Source organism: Pantherophis guttatus, chromosome 6, assembly GCF_059756535.1.
Source record: "Pantherophis guttatus breed Tessera chromosome 6, ASM5975653v1, whole genome shotgun sequence".
Taxonomy (NCBI): Eukaryota; Metazoa; Chordata; class Lepidosauria; order Squamata; family Colubridae; genus Pantherophis; species Pantherophis guttatus.
The window spans coordinates 75,673,513-75,690,318 of NC_142068.1; the positions used below are offsets into that span (position 1 = coordinate 75,673,513).

A 16,806-nucleotide genomic window follows, 5' to 3' on the forward strand; every position below is an offset into this window, starting at 1 on the left:
TCGTCTGTGATAATCACCTTCGCGAAAAAGACTGATGGAAACCAGAAGGTACAGTGTCATCAGCTTCAGAGGGAATGATTGGCACTCAGTGGAACGAATCAGAGTGAAGATAACCCAGACATAGGAATGTCTTCGCAGCGAGCATAAAAGGGACGTTCAGGTAAGCAATGTCCATTTGCCTTGCATCCCAAAATTGATGAACAATTAAACAATTGCCCAGTGGGTTTTGGAGACAGTCAACCACGTCAAGTGGGAGACTGCACTAGTGACTGCTGTCAAACCAGACGGCTCAGTCCGCATTTGTGTGGACTATAAACGCTTAACAAGGCAATGCAACAGAATGTATATCCAGTGTCAGTCATGCAACACCCCCTAGGAAAAGGAAATACTTTTGCTAAATTAGATCTCTCATAGGCATACCACCAACTGGCGGTGGACGACGCCACAGCAGAACACAAACAGGGGGGCTGTTAAATGCCGCCGATTACATTTTGGAGTGAGTATGGCACCAGGACTGTTCCAGAGCCTCATGGAACGCCTTTTACAAGGCATTCCAGGCGTCGTGCCCTATTTTAATGACGTATTAGTCTCAGTATATAGCAACAAAGAACTCCTCGGCCGACTGAGAATAGTCCGAAGCAGATTTCAGGAAGCGGCGCTAAAAGTCAAAAAAGAAAAATGCCAAACAGTTCAAATTCATGGGCTATCTGATAGACACCTCAGATATTGATACTGAAGATATTAAAAATCAAGTTATAAAAATGTTGAAAAATTCACCATTTTATTTAATTCAACTTAATGGATCAACAGACGTAAGTAACAAGGCACTTCTCCTTTGTTTTGTGAGGGATGAGTGTGAAGGAGAGTTACAGGAAGAACTATTTTGTTCGCTCAGCTTGCCGGGTAGAACAACTAGTTCTGAGATTTTTGAAGCACTTAAAAGTTATTTCCTGGAACGTGGGATTGAATGGAAAAAATGTATTGGGATATGTACAGACGGTGCCACAAACATGACTGGACATCTTTCAGAAATTGTTGCAAAGGTGAAAAATGTTAGTCCCCCAGACATTTTATCTACACACTGCATTATATATCATGAGCAACTTTAAATGAATGGGGGCAATATTGGGGTTGAGATTGAACGAAATAGGGGTCCCCACATACTTGCCAAGCCTTTCGTCGAACACGTCCTGGAACTCCTGCATCAGGTCGTCTTTCAGGGTGCCTCGAACATTCCTTACTCCGGTAAATCCCATGCCCAGGGCTCGAAACCAGTCCATGCCCAGGAGGCTCGGGAGGTTGTCGCTGACGATGGTGAGGGGCAGTTTCTCGGTCAACTCCCCATCCTGCACCTGGAACTCGCCTCTTCCTTCGATGGGGATGCGGTTCCCCTGGTGGTCTTTCAGTCTGCGTCGCTGTGGTTGGAGTTGTCGCTTGTGTGCGCTGGGGATGGCTTTCTTCAGGTTGACCCACGACATGATAGATATGGGAGATCCCGTGTCGATTTCCATCTGGCACTCCCGTCCCTCGATCTCGACCGTGGTGTAGGTCTTTTCTCCGGGAGAGGTGCAGGTCTGCTCAATGCGGATGGTGTAGGCCCCGGCATCTTCGAATTTCGCGCCCTTCCGGCTACCGCCATCTCTGTTGGGCCTTCAGTGCGGCGCTGACTCGGATTAGCCGGGTTGGCCACGTGGTTTGTAGACTTGGTGTGGCTTGGACCTGCAGACTCGAGCGATGTGGCCCCTTTTCTCGCAGGAACGGCAGATAGTGTCCCTGAACTTACAGTTCTGTCGGGGATGGGGCTCTCCGCAGCTGGAGCACCCGTCTCTGGGTTCCCTCCGGGCTGTCCGGGACTGCTCGGTGCGGTAGACTTCCTCTTCGGATTCCCCCTCGCTCTCGGTGTTTACGGCTTCCCGGTGCACGGTCGCCGTCCTCTGCGCCGTCTGGCCAAGGTGGGAGCCTTGCAGCTTCTCAGCGGCCTTTACGGACGACTCCTGGGCTCTTGCTTCGTCCAGGGCGATGTGTAGGATCAGGTTTGACCTCGCAAGTAGTCTTCTTTGTAGCTGGCCGTCCCTCACTCCGCAAATTAGTTGCTCTAGGAGCATTTAATCCAGGTATCGGTACTCGCACTGGGTTGCGGCCTTACGCAGGGCGGCGACGTACTCACTGATCGACTCGCCTTCCTGCTGTAGCCTCTGCCGGAACTCGTACCGCTGGATGTACTTCGATGGCGTTGGGGCATACTGGTCTTTCAGCAGGGTCTGCAGCGTTGACCAGGAAATGTTGTGGACCGAATTTGGCTCCGACAAGGCTTCGGCTGTGTCGAATACCCGTGGTCCGCAGTGGCTCAGGAACAGGGCCTTCTTCCGAACGTCCGGTAGCCCTTGCTGGTCGTTTGCCACCATGAAACACTTGAACCGGGACATGTAGGATCCCCACTTCTCCTCCTTGGGATTGAAAGGCACTGGCGGGGTGTAGGCAGACATCTTTCGGGATTCTCCTAGGCTCCGCTAGCTTGCCTGGCTGGATTTTAGGATTCCATCTCCGGCTCTCTCTCTGAACGTGGCCTCAGCTCTTTTCTTTCGAATGTGGCTTCAGCTCTTCTCTTAGCTTCTGGCCTCAAAATCCCACCTTCGTCACCAATGTTAAGTTGGGTGAATGAGGACGCAGCAAGCCAGAGTAGTGAGTGACAACAGCTCTTTATTATATGGTGAGAACCCAGCGACTGACCCAGGGAGTCAGCTCCCTTTATATACCTTCCAGCTGTGGTGGTCAGCCAATCAGCTGATGGTCAGTTAATTCAAACTTCCCGCCAAGCAAACCTATTTACATAACAGCAAGAATTACTGTATTTATCGGCATATAAGGCACACTTTTTCATCTTGAAAATAATGTGGAAATCGTATGTGCTCGTTATACGCCGATATGTATTTAAAAATACTGTAAAAAGAACGAATGGCAAGTTTACAGCATCTGAGACACTGTTGGCGATAGCCTGGGGTATGTTGGGGTCTTGGGCAGGGGTGAAATGCTCCCGGTTCGGACCAGCTCGGGCGAGTAGGTAGCGATGGCGGCGGGCAGTTCGGAGAACTGGTAACAAAAATCCCTGCCCCTGCCCCCCATGCCCAGCTGAGCCCCGCGATCATCAGAGGCTTTTTTCCCTTTTAAATGGCTCTGAGCAGCCAAGCTCTGGCATCCCAGCTGAATTGCCTGCTAATCAGGCAACTCAGGATCAGGATCGCCAGAGCCATGTAAAAGGAAAAAAAGTGTTTTTTTTTCTCCCCCCCCCCCCACCTCTCCCAGCTCTTTCTGCCTGCCTGCCTTTCTGCCTTTCTGAGCAGCTCTTTCTGCCTGCCTGCCTTGACTTAGGAATTCTGGGAGTTGAAGTCCACAAGTCTTAAAGTTGCCAAGATTGGAGACCGCTGTTCTGTTGGGTAAGTTTTTTTCCCCTTTGGGAGCTTTAAAAAAAATAGTTAATTGGGGTTTTTTTTAGTTGTTCTTTTTTTAGACTTAGACATTTAAAGTTTAGGAAGTTTTAAATTTAGTTTTCATATAAAAATAAAATAATATTTGTGCAGCTTTCTGAGATTTAGTGGGTTTCTGTAGTGTTTCACTCTAACTACACAAACATACAAAATCTCACAAAGCTGTATGTGGAATTTTGTGTGTGTAAAGTGTGAAAGTTGGTTTTTTCGGCTTTTTGTGGCTGTGTGAGGTTCCTGCTTGTTGCAGGGGCCATTTTGGGTCTAGCACAGCTGCTTTTACATTGTGGGTGAGCCAGTTGTGTGCAGTGCATTGTGACTGTGGCTGTGATTCAGGTGCCCGGTGCACAGTGCTCGGTGCCCGAAAAGGTACCTTACACTTGAATAGAGGGTATCAGCAGAAACTATAGATAGATTCATGCATTGCATGAATCTATCTATCTTGAATAGAGCAATAAAAGAGAGAGGGGGTGGATCTCCTGCGCCCTTTATGGAAGTACCGCCACTACGGTATATCTTACACCGGTAAATAAAAAACAGTATGATAATGACAACAGTATTACCATACTACACACATTAAAACAGAGTACTGGAAATTTACACACCCAATACTACCCTACTTTTTTTATTTAAATTTAGGTAAAAAGAATACCACTCACTCATTCTGACGTCCCTGCAATGCACTATGCCCTATCATAAGGCCCTCAGTTAAACAACTGCTTTCACTACCATACATACTGTATTTCACTACTACTGGTATCCCTGATGGAATCAAAACAAAAGCGTGGAGCATATACAGCTGGTTTCAAGTTAAAGGTTGTGGAATATGCCAAACAACATGGAAATAGGGCTGCAGCAAGGCATTTTGGAGAGCCACCAACAGAAAGCACAATACTAGATTGGCGAAAAATGGAAGAAAAACTCAAGACATTATTAAAAACAAAATGCAATTTACGCAGAGGTATTGTTAAATGGCCAACATTAGAAGAACAGGTCAAGGAATTTGTAGTAAATCATAGAAAATCTGGCATTGCTATATCAACAAAAATGATCATCATTCAAGCAGTGAAAATCAGCAAAGAGTTGCAAATACATGATTTAAAGGGACAACATCATGGTGTCAAAGATTTATGAAGAGGCATGATCTTCGGATGACAACAAGAACCACAATTTCCCAGCGTATGCCAGATGATTATGAAGAGAAGATAATAAATTTCCATCGCTTTATTATCAAACAAAGGAAAAAACAACATTTTGAAATTGGTCAAATCGGCAACATGGATGAAGTACCCCTTACTTTTGATGTTCCTTCAAATAAAACTGTGGAAGCAAAAGGCACCAAAAGCATTACGATCAAAACTTCAGGACATGAAAAAAATTATTATAGCGTGGTCCTTGCGTGCACTGCAGGTGGAAACAAGCTGCCACCATTGGTCATTTTTAAAAAGAAAACTTTTCCAAAGGAGAAAATTCCAAGTGGTATAAAGGTGCATGTTCACCCTAAAGGTTGGATGGACGTAGAAGGCATGAGACTTTGGATTAGAAATGTGTGGAAGAAGCGCCCGGGTGCTCTGTCCTTGTTAGTACTGGACTCATTTAAATCTCATCTTACAGAGCCAACAAAGAAAGAAATTAAAATCTGCAACACAGAGATGGCGGTCATTCCAGGAGGACTAACATCACAATTACAGCCATTAGATGTTTCCATTAACAAGCCCTTCAAAGCCTTAATGCGCGAAGAATGGAATAAATACATGTGTGATGAAACCCAACATGAAGTTACAAAGTCTGGGCGATTGAAAAGACCTGGCATTACAAAAGTGTGTCAGTGGATAAAGACTTCGTGGGACTCAGTTAACAAAGATATTGTAATCAAATCTTTTAAGAAATGTGGCATAAGCAATGCTTTGGATGGTAAAGAAGACGAGCTGATATATGAAGACAGTAGCAGTCGAAGTAGCAGTGTTGAGTACGATTTTGAAGATAGCAGTGAAGATGAATAGTTTCTTGGATTCTGACAGAAGCGATTTCTGATTTTAAACTTCTGTAAAAACATATCCCTTAATATCAAAGTTTATTCGGTAAAACAGTAGTTTTTACTTCCATGTTACGTTCTTTACCTTTATATGTGCTTAAATATTAATTTAAAAAGTTTTGAACTACCTTTGTTATGCTTCAAAGTTCTTTATTTAAAATTTACTTTTTTTCCTGAAACTTCCCTCTTAAAATTAAGGTGCGTGTTATACGCCAGTGCGCGTTATACGCCGATAAATACGGTAATAGGCCTCTTTCCTTCCCCCCATTCCTGATTCTGCCACCCAATAGGCAGTTAGGCCTCTTTCCTTCCCCCCATTCCTGATTCTACCATTCAACAGGCAACCCCAAGGGTGCCGCCTTGACGTGGCAGGGGGCTTAACTGTTCCAATGAAGCTGAGAGCTGTGCTGGTGGGTAGTGTAAACTACCAGCAGGTCCAACCATGTCACAGAGGTCTAAGTCGAGAAGCAGAACTGAGTGCACCCAACAACCCATGCAATGAATCATGGTGAAACACAACTGAACGGAGCCTATACTGGCTCGGTTGTCACCCGGGTTAACAAGGACCACGTCGGGTGTTGGGGAACCTGGGCATCCATCGACAAGTGGGCTACAGGCCAAAGGTCCCATAGCTGAGCAACCAGGGCATGGACCTGCAGAGCTACTGGAAGCTAAACAACCTCAGAAGCAGCAGAAATACACCATGTCAGAGAACCGCACAGTAATGAAATGCTACTACAAAGCAGAACCAGAAAAACGAGGCTATCAAAAAAGGATTTACAAATTATGGAAACAAGAATACCCAGACTCAAGGATAACTGAATTACGATTAGCCGATCAGCGACGATTCATCACTCGGAACAAAGTGCTCAGTGAAATCGAACTTGAAGAAATACGGAAAAATTGTGAAACGGGAACACAGACTGCTGAACAGCAGCAAAAAATACTCCAATAACATCTGGAGCAACTGAATTCGAAGAAAATGCGGATATTTTGCAAGATCTGGATCAGCAAAGGGTCTGAAGTCATCATTGACGCACCAGGAATACTCAATGCGAGGCAGCAAGAACTGAAAGCTAAAATCTTGGCACATGCTGCAACAAATGCAGAAAGAAGGCGGCTTCCAACATTGTAAACTGTGCCTAGAAAACATTTGGTGCCATTGATGATAGATGTGAACTATGCACTTGCAGTAGTCCAGATCAATTGAACAAACAAATCAGCTTGCCTACAGTACAGCAGTCATAGTAACAGAAGAACTGGGGATTCAACAGCTGCAGCTCCCTAGAAAATTTACTGGAAAACCGCAGTGGAAAATCAGTTTGGAGCTGAAAATCAGGAGTCTGCGAGCAGATGCAAGCAACTTGAAGAATTTGCAGGAGAAAAAGCTGAAGAACAGCAAGATCAGGAAACATCTGATAAAAAAATACGGACTCAGCACAAGAAAAACTGTTGAAGCATTGGAAATTGTGAAGCAGCAGATAACAGCGACAGCAAGAAAAATTGAGAGATATGAAGCCAGAATCATCCAGTACAAACAAAATCAATTGTTCCAATCAGACCAAAGACAGTTCTACCAGAGTCTGAATCAGACGGAGGATACGAAAATTGAAAAACCTGAGAAAACGGCAACTACTCAGTTTTGGAGAGACCTTTGGGAGACTGAGAAATGTTACAACAAAAACACTGGGTGGATCAGAGATTTTGAGACAAAATTCTCCAAGAACAAAATGGACCAATTGAAAATAACTACTGAAATGATGAGCAACAGAGTAAAAAAAGTCTAGAATTGGACATTGCCTGGCAATGATCAACTGCATGGCTTTTGGCTCAAATACCTGACCAGCCTGCATGGAAAAATGGCTGAACAATTCGATGAGATGCTGCAGACAGGAAACATCAGTGAATAGTTAACAGCTGGAAAAACCTATTTGATACAGAAGGATCCAGCAAAAGGGGCAACACCTGCAAACTACAGGCCAATAACGTGTCAGCCAACCATGTTCAAGCTGCTGACCGGCATTACAGCTGACAGTATCAAGGACTACCTAGAAATGAATAACATCTTGCCAGTAGAGCAGAAAGGAAACAAACGAGGAAGCAGAGGCACAAGGATCAGCTCCTGATTGACAAGCTGATTCTAGAGAACTGCAAAAGCCGAAAAACAAATCTGCATACAACTTGGATTGATTACAAGAAAGCATTTGATTCACTACCGCACAGCTGGATCATCAAGTGCCTGGGCGTCATCGGAATATGCAAGTGCATCGGTACTTTCATTGCAAATGCAATGAAGTCCTGGAAAACAGAACTGTTTATTGGAAGTGAAAGCTACAGACTGGTCAACATCAAAAGAGGGATTTTCCAGGGTGATTCGTGGTCACCTTTGTTGTTCATCATCGCCATGACCCCCGTCAACAATTTTACAGAAAACTAACCTGGGTTATCAAACTGCTAAAAACTCACAGAAAATCTCTCACCTACTGTACATGGATGACCTGAAGCTATATGGAAAATCGGAAATTGAGACCCAGTCACTGATCAATACAGTTTGAATTTTCAGCACAGACATCAGCATGGAGTTCGGCCTGAACAAATGTGCCACAGTGGCACTGAGGAAAGGGAAGATCATAGACAGTGATGGAATTGAAATGCCCACTGGACAAACAATCAAGTGCCAGCAACCCGAAGCCTACAAATACCTGGGCATACTGCAGCTGGACAACATCAAGTACGGGAAAGTGAAAAATGTAGTCAGCAAAGAATACACACAAAGGGTCAGGAAACTTCTAAAAAGCAAACTGAATGGCAGTAACACCATCAAGGCTATAAATACTTGGGCCATACCTGTCATCAGATATACTGCTGGGATCATGAACTGGACAAAGGCAGAGCTGGACAGCCTGGATAGGAAAACAAGAAAACTGATGACCATACACTATGCGTTGCACCCGTGACAGGCTATATTTGTCCAGAAAAGCAGGAGGCAGAGGACTTTTGTAAGTGAAGCAGACAGTCGAAGAAGAGAAGCATGCTCTGGCAGATTATGTGAAAGATAGTGTTGAACCAGCTTTGATGGAGGTCAACAAGTGGAAGATGCTCAAAGTGCAGCAAACCAAGAATCAATATAGGAAAACAGCGATGCAAATTCGGGCTGACAGCTAGTGTAATAAAGCACTGAATGGACAGTTCCTTGAAAAGATCCAAGGAAAAGTAGATAAGGAAAAGACCTGGTTATGGCAGACCAACGGAACATTGAAGAAAGAGACAGAAGGCCTGATTCTTGCAGCCCAAGAACAAGCCATCAGAACGAATGTAATCAAAGCCAGAATAGAAAAATCTGCTGATGACCTCAAATGCAGACTCTGCAAAGAAGCAGATGAAACCACTGACCATATACTGAGCTGTTGCAAGACAAAAGCTCAGACTGACTACAAACAACATCACAACACAGTCGCTCAGATGGTCCACTGGAACTTGTGCCACAACTACCATCTGCCTGTAGCAAAGAACTGGTGGAATCATAAGCCTGAAAAAGTGGTCAAAAATGAGCATGCAAAACTGCTGTGGGACTACCGAATACAGACTGACAAAGTTTTAGAACACATTACCCCAGATATCACAATTATGGAGAAGAAAAAAGTGTGGATCGTCGACATTGCCATACCTGGTGACAGCAGAATCGACGAGAAACAACTTGAAACAGTCACCAGATATCAGGACTTGAGAATCGAACTGCAGAGACTCTGGCATAAACCAGTGCAAGTGGTCCCAGTGGTACTCGGCACACTGCGTGCCTAAGACCTAGGCAAACACTTAAAAACAACTGGCGCTGACAAGATCACCATTGGTCAGCTGCAGAAGGCCACCTTACTGGGATCTGCTCACATAATCCGCCAATACATCACACAGTCCTAAACGCTTGGGAAGTGTTTGACTAATGATTTGTGATACGAAATCCAGCATGGTTATCTCGTTTGCTGTGTATAGAGGAGGAAGAGGAGGAGGAGGAAAGAAAGTGAAAAGGGGATCGATTGCCAGCATTAAAGATTGTTGGTCCGATACCACCGAAGGCCGCGGCTACAGCATCGGACTGCCGGTTGGCAGCTCCGTCTGGGCAGCGTTTCGCACACTAGCCCAACACCTCCGGGACACAAAAGGAGGTTTTTCCAGGACACAAAAGGAGGTTTCACAAAAGGAGAACCAATTACTTTTCACCGAAGCAGTGACTGAACAGGAGGTCATTCCATCGCCTAAGCTCTTTATTGACACTGTCCAATGCCAAGGAGCTCAACCCAGGGGTGAAATCTACCTTTTTTTACCTACCGGTTCTGTTGGCGTGGCTTGGTGTGGTGTAGCTTGGTGGTCATGTGACTGGGTGGGCGTGACCAGTTTGATGTCATTCACATCACTCTGCTCTGCAAAACAGTTTTCCAATGTGTGTGTGTGTGTGTGTGTGTTTGTGTGAGAGAGAGAGAGAGAGGGAGGGAGGGAGCGATCTGAAGCCGAGGCACACAAACTTCTGGCAGCAGCAGGGCAGCTTCTGAGCAGCCAGCTCCACCTGACCTACTCCCTGAGTCTCTCCTGCCCCCACCCCAGCTGAAGCAGCGGCTTCCCTGCTCAGCCCCAAAAAGCTATGCATCCATGGTGCCCTCACCAGCATCCCAAGAGAAGCAGAGAAGATCATCGCTTGCAAGCAGACAAGCAGAGGTAGCAAGTGTACGCTGTGCTGTGGGAAAAATGAGGTCCTGTTGTCCCGCAGAGCCTGTTGCTGCTTCATCCCAAGTCAGCCGCCCTCACTGGAAATGCGGAGAAACGCGGAGAAACGCTCAGCAAAGCAACTGCCTTTTCCTCTCCGACTTTTGTTGGCAGAGAGAAGGAAGAGGCAGAGGTGGCGGTGGCAGCGGAAGGCAAGGGGCCGATCGTCTGGCTCACTTCAGCGCCGCCAAACACACACACACACACCTTCAAAACCTTCGAGAGGCTTCAGAGACCAAGGCTTTTCTTTTTTCCCCCTCCTACAGCCACCTCGAGGGCTTTGTGGCACAGAGGACAACAGCTCCCAAGGTTTGGGGAGGGAAGCGGGACACGTTAAAGAAAGGTAAAAGGGAAGCGGGGTGGGGTGGGATTTGTTCCCCCCCTCACAATCCTCTTCCAAGCGCAGATGGTTCTTCCTTTAATACCTGGTTCTGCACTTGACCTGGCCGGACAGCCCCCCCCTCGCGCCCTCCCGCCTGTCCTTCCTTCTCCTGACAGACTGCCGAGACCAAAGGTCCGGCGGGGGGGGGGGGGCTTTATTGCTCAGGCCGAGAACCGACGTGAGACAGCTAGCTTTGCTGGCTGAGGAACTCTGGGAGTTGAAGTCCACAAGACTAAAAGTTGCCAAGGTTGGTGACCCCTGTCCTAGACCACTTTAGGAGCAAAGTGGTGGGTTTTGCTGGCATTTCAGGAGGAAGGGGAGGGAGGAAGAGAGAGAAAAAGAGAAATAGAAAAAGAGACAAATTAAGAGACAACGAAAGAAAGAGAAAGAAGAGGGAGAAAGAAAAGACAGAGAGACAAAGAGACAAAGAGAGAGAGAGAGAAAGAGAGAGAGAAAGAAAGAAAGAAAGAAAGAAAGAAAGAAAGAAAGAAAGAAAGAAAGAAAGAAAGAAAGAAAGAAAGGGAAAGAGAAAAGAGAGAGAAAGAAAAAAGACAAAGAAAGAGAAAGGAAGAGGAAGGAAGGGGGGAGAGAGAGAGAGAGAGAGAGAGAGAGAGAGAGGAGGAAGGAAGGACCACAAACCCTGGCACTAGATGTGGATTCAGAAGACACTTTGAAACAGGACAGCAATCTAGGGCTGGAAGGGACCTTAGAAGCCATCTAGTCCAACCCCCTGCTCCAGCAGGAAACCTTACTGGATTATTTTGGTGCCTCTAACAGAGAGGAAAATTGTCAGAAAGGAGGAGTTTACTAGGACAAGGCTGCCATGCAGAGAAAGGCAGAGATAGTCCTTGATTTATGACCAAAATTGAGCCCAAAATTTTGGTTGCTAAGCAAGAGTGTTGTTAAGTAATTTTCACCACATTTTACTCAATCCATGATCTCTCCTGGCTCTAACAGTCATGTGCAGGCTAGGGAAGTAAATCTGTAGGCGTGTGTAATGTTCTAATGTACAGAAGTTACAGTTAAATGGGTGGCAGAAAGTGGACTCTGGGTGTGTTTTTCCAAATGTAGTGAGGTTGAATATGTATGGTTTTAGAAGGGGTGTGTGTGTGTGTGTGTGTGTGTGTGTGTGTGTGTGTGTACACACATACAGTATATATAGTAAATAATGTATCTTTTTGTGTGCCTATACACTATACTATGTAATATGTATGTACACATATGGCATATGTACCTAAAATTAAATAGTATATTTTGGATGTTCAGTAATAGTAAATAAATAGACAGGGAAATTGTATCTCGTTGAAGCCTTTGAGGTGAGGAGGGGCCAGGCACCCTAACCATAACCCTTGACATGAGTGACGTCAAGCTGGTCACGCCTACCCAGTCACATGACCACCCACCTACGCCCACCCAGTCACATGACCAAGCCACGCCCAGACACGTGACCAAGCCACGCCCACCAAATAAGCCATGCCCACAGAACCAGTAGTAAAAAATTTTAGAACCCACCCATGCTGGCAGTGATCACATCTCTGCAGTGGTGGACATCCCCCGCTATTTCAAAAGGCTGCCCATTCCGGGAGCCCTCACGACTGATCCTCACCACAGACGCTAGTCTCACAGGCTGGGGAGCCCACTTGGAACACCACCTAGCACAAGGTCAGTGGTCCCGCCGGGAACACCATCTCAACATTAATCTATTAGAATTACGGGCCATCCGCAGGGCTCTACTCTACTTTCAGAACAGGTCAGGACATTCTTGTCCTCACAGACGTAACCGCAAAGGCCCACATAAACAGGTCGGGGGGCACTCACTCGCGGACACTCATGGCGGAGGCATTACGCCCGGGTCTTTGGGCAGAAGCGCACCTCAGCTCTCTCAGAGCGGACCACATCTCAGGAGCGGCAAACAGCCAGGCGGACACCCTCAGTCAAACCTAGATGGATCACTCAGAATGGAGATTGACACCTCAGCTCTTTAAAGAAGTGACATCTCAATTCGGTCTTCCCTGGGTCGACCTCTTCGCCTCACCTACAAACCATCAGGTCCAGAGGTATTTCTCCAGGTTTCCGGACCCCGGGGTGGAAGCCACGGTTGCTCTGCGCAGCCTCTGGCACCCAGACCTTCTCTACGCCTTTCCTCCCCTGTCCCTGATACCCAGAGTTATCAGGAAACTTTTGGAGGAGAAAGCAGAGATCATTCTGCTGGCCCCTCACTGGCCCAGGAGGCCTTGGTACGCGGACTTAGTGTCCCTATCCGTGACTCTCCCCTGGTGTATTCCCAACAACAAAATCGTTCTAACTCAGGGGGTTCTGAGACATCCGGACCTCAAGTGGTATCACTTGACCGCTTGGAGATTGAGCGGTTCCTCTTGACGGAGGCCAGGATTCCCACCCAGGTCATCACTACCATCCAAGCCTCCCATCGAGCATCCACCAATCGCATCTATGATGCTACTTGGAACTCCTTTGTTGTCTGGTGCAGTAAGTCACAGGTCGATCCCACTTCAGCTTCCATCATTCACATCCTCAAATTTCTGCAAGCGGGCTTCGACGCGGTCTTAGCCCCCAACACCCTTCGTCACCAGGTGGCTGCCATCTCTTCAGTCTTGACATGCGATTCGTCATTTACTATTGCCAAACATCCGGTCATCCGTCAATTCTTATGAGGAGCATCTAACCTCCGTCCAACAGTGATTCACCATTTCCCCACATGGAACTTGAATAAAGTCCTCACAGCATTAACATCCCCTCCATTCGAACCCCTCCGCCTAGCCTCTCTACATTTCCTCTCTTTCAAGGTAACGTTTCTTATTGCTATTACGTCAGCTCGCCGTATTTCAGAGTTGGCTGCCTTATCTAACCGGCACGACCTATGCATTTTTCACCCTGACAGGATCGTCCTTTGGTTGGATCCCTCCTTCCTCCCGAAGGTTAATTCGCCATTTCACAGGGCGGAAGAGCTTGTGCTCCCCAATTTTTGTCCACAGTCTAACCATCAATTGGAACGTTCCTGGCACACCCTGGATGTGCGACGGGCCCTCAGGATTTACATTGCCAGGACCGCACCTTTCCGCAAGACGGAAGCCATGTTAGTCTCATTTCAACCAGGGTCCATTGGCACTAAGATCAAGGGACCTACCTTGGGACGATGGATTAGAGCTACCATCATCACTGCTTACCAACATCAGTCTTTGCCTGGCCCACGCACACAAATTAAAAAAAGAAAAAGAAAGTAGGATAATACACCAGTTGCAGGATGAGGTAGGAAATTTACAAAACAAGGAAGGAAAAATAAAAATTGCATTACAATATCTTGAGAATTTATATAGAGAAGAGGAAATTGAGACAGATAAAATAAACAACTACTTAAAAGAGGAAAGTATGCCTATACTGGAGGAAAAAAAGAGAATGTTGTTAAATAGGGAGATAACATCTACGGAGCGAAAAGAAGCAATTCAAAGACAAAAGAACAATAAGACTCCGGGATCAGATGGTCTGCCAGGGGAATTTTATAAAAACATGGGGACCAATACTTTTAGAATTGTAAAATGAGGTTTTGTTGGAAGTAAAAATGCCCGTTTTGTGGAGGGAAGCATACATCACAATGATTATGAAAAAAGGTACTGATGCAAATCAAATCCAAAATTATAGGCCAATTTCACTTTTGAACGCTGATTATAAAATTTTCATGACTATTATAGCAGGAAGGATAAAAAAAATATTAAATGAGATTATTCACCCCGACCAAAATGGTTTTCTCCCATTGAGACAAATTAGAAATAATACAAGAACAGTACTGAACATATTAGAATATTATGAAGTCCATCCAGAGAAACAAGTAGCGCTTGTTTTTCTGGATGCACACAAAGCATTTGATAATTTAAATTGGCAATACGATTTGACAAATTAGAGAAATGAAATTTGTGTACGTACTGTGTTACTGCATGTGTTGCATTAGCACTTCCCATACACATGCAGTAACGCAGCGCATGCAATACACAACGCAGCGTGTATATTATGAGCCCTAAAACAGGCTGCTCTATGCAAACAGTCATGTCATCACATTCTGGAATATCATCAGCCTGCGTTAGGCCTCAAACTATACAAGCTGCGTTGTTTACATGCGGTAAGGCAGCGTATGTAGTAATGTAGTATTCCACATTCTGGAATATTATCATACCAAACTCTCCAAACTCTGAATTACTGTCAGCTCCCTTGGTGATGCAGCATGTTTTGGGTTTGTGGTGTCTTTTGAGTGCGATTCTTTTGGGAGGTATCTGTTTTCCGTGGTGAAGTCTGTCTTGCTGCATTCTATTGCCAATTGATTTTACTTGTTTATATGTATAGTTGCCTGGACACCACCATTTTTACTGCAAACTGACCTCTTTTAAGAACTATAACTAGGGCTTATTTTTGGAATAGGGCTTACGGTATATTTTAAGAATTCAATAGCTATGGTACGGCATTCTTTTTCAAAGTCTTTTTTTTTTATGATGTTAGAAATGGATCCCAATACTTCTAATCCTGGACCAAAATAAAAATGCAGATCATACGAAACTGGTTTCAAACTTAAGGTTGTGTCAAGAGCAGAAGAAAGCAATAACAGTATTGCAAGTAGGGAATTTTGTGTTGATGAAAAACAAGTGAAGGAGTGGCAGAGAATGAAAGCTGACTTGGAAAAGATCCCAAAGGCAAAAAAAGCTCGACGTGGTTTAACGACTTCATATGGGGCTCTAGAGACTGAATTGCATAAATGGGTTATGGAGTGTCATCAAAATGTTTACTGCGTAACACACACAGGAATTCGCTTATGTGCCCTTCAAATGGCTAAAGATGACAAATTAAAAGCACTAGGCATTGAAAATTTTGTTGCGTCATGAATAGGTTTGCCCTATTTCATAGAAGTTGCCAAAAGACCTTGATGAAAAAGTGATGACATTCGACTTCCGGTTTCTCTGCCTTCGGGGACGGCGGTGCCTTTCGGAGCTCCGCCAGCCCCGCCGCCCGTAGAGCCGCTTCGTTACTCAGAAGCGGCTTGAAAGCTTCAAAATCCTAAGGATTGAAGAAGTAGAGATCGCAGGGCACAGGTTGAGCCCCCGTTGTCCCCCAGGGAATTGTTTCTGGGGAGAGAACGGGTGTGGCTCCCTCCCAACCTGCGGAAACTCCGGGCGACGTGGGACGATTTTGCCTCCGCAAAACAAGCCGGCTGCAGGAAACGTAATTTGAAAAGAATCAGCTTTAACAAACAGCGAACCTATCTGAACCCTGAAATTTGGAAACGCAAGTATCAGCGCTTTGTTGACTTTTCAAACTGAGACAAATTTGAGTGAGTGAAAGTGCTTTGAAAAAAACATGGCGCTTAGCCTTAAAGTTAACGAGCCAATGAGTGTGGATTGGTGAAGTTATTTTGTGTTACAAGTTTCCAAGTTGTTGCAAAGTTGCTTTGTTTGCTATAAGAGAAGCAAGTGGAAAATTTCTCCCTTTTTAATATTGGACTTTGTTTTACTTTAGCTTTTAATTGATCAAATCTGGGGGACTTTTTTAGAAGTCTTTGTGCAGGAGGGAAAGGAAAAGGAACTTCCCTTTTTAGAAAATCCAGACTACGTGGCAGGATGGCTTCAAAGAAGCAGGAAGGGAAGGCAGCAGGGGGGGGATCCCCCACACATAAACAAGAAACGCAGCTTCCCTCTGCACAGCAGTTACAGACCCAGAAAAAAGAATTTGATGTGGGAGATTTAAAACAATTTATTTCTAAAACTTTGGATGATAAATTTCTAAAATCTCAACAGGAGATAGATGATAAACTTCAAAAATCACATCAGGAATTTATGCAGGAAATTAATGAAGTTAAAGATATGGTGAAACAGAATCAAAATAAGGTGACCAAAAAAATATCAGAAGTGGCGTCTGGCCTGGCAGAATTTATTGGGAAAGTTGATTTTAAAGTTGAAGAATTTAAATCAGAAGTTAATGTCAAGATGAAAGACAATGATTATAAAATTGATGAAGTTGACAATAAAATGCAGAGAATTGAAGATGAGATTGTTATGATACAATTCCGGGCGATGGAATTCGCCATACGGCTTCGGGGAATTCGAGAGGGGGAGAGACAGGATTTGAGACAAGTTTGTTCTGAAGCCTTG

General features: G+C 45.2%; 1 pseudogene; it reads left to right on the forward strand.

Moving 5' to 3' along the window:
* Positions 1-7,127: 7,127 nt before the first annotated feature.
* On the forward strand, positions 7,128-9,584 carry LOC148113162 (uncharacterized; annotated as a pseudogene).
* The last annotated feature ends 7,222 nt before the right edge of the window (positions 9,585-16,806 follow it).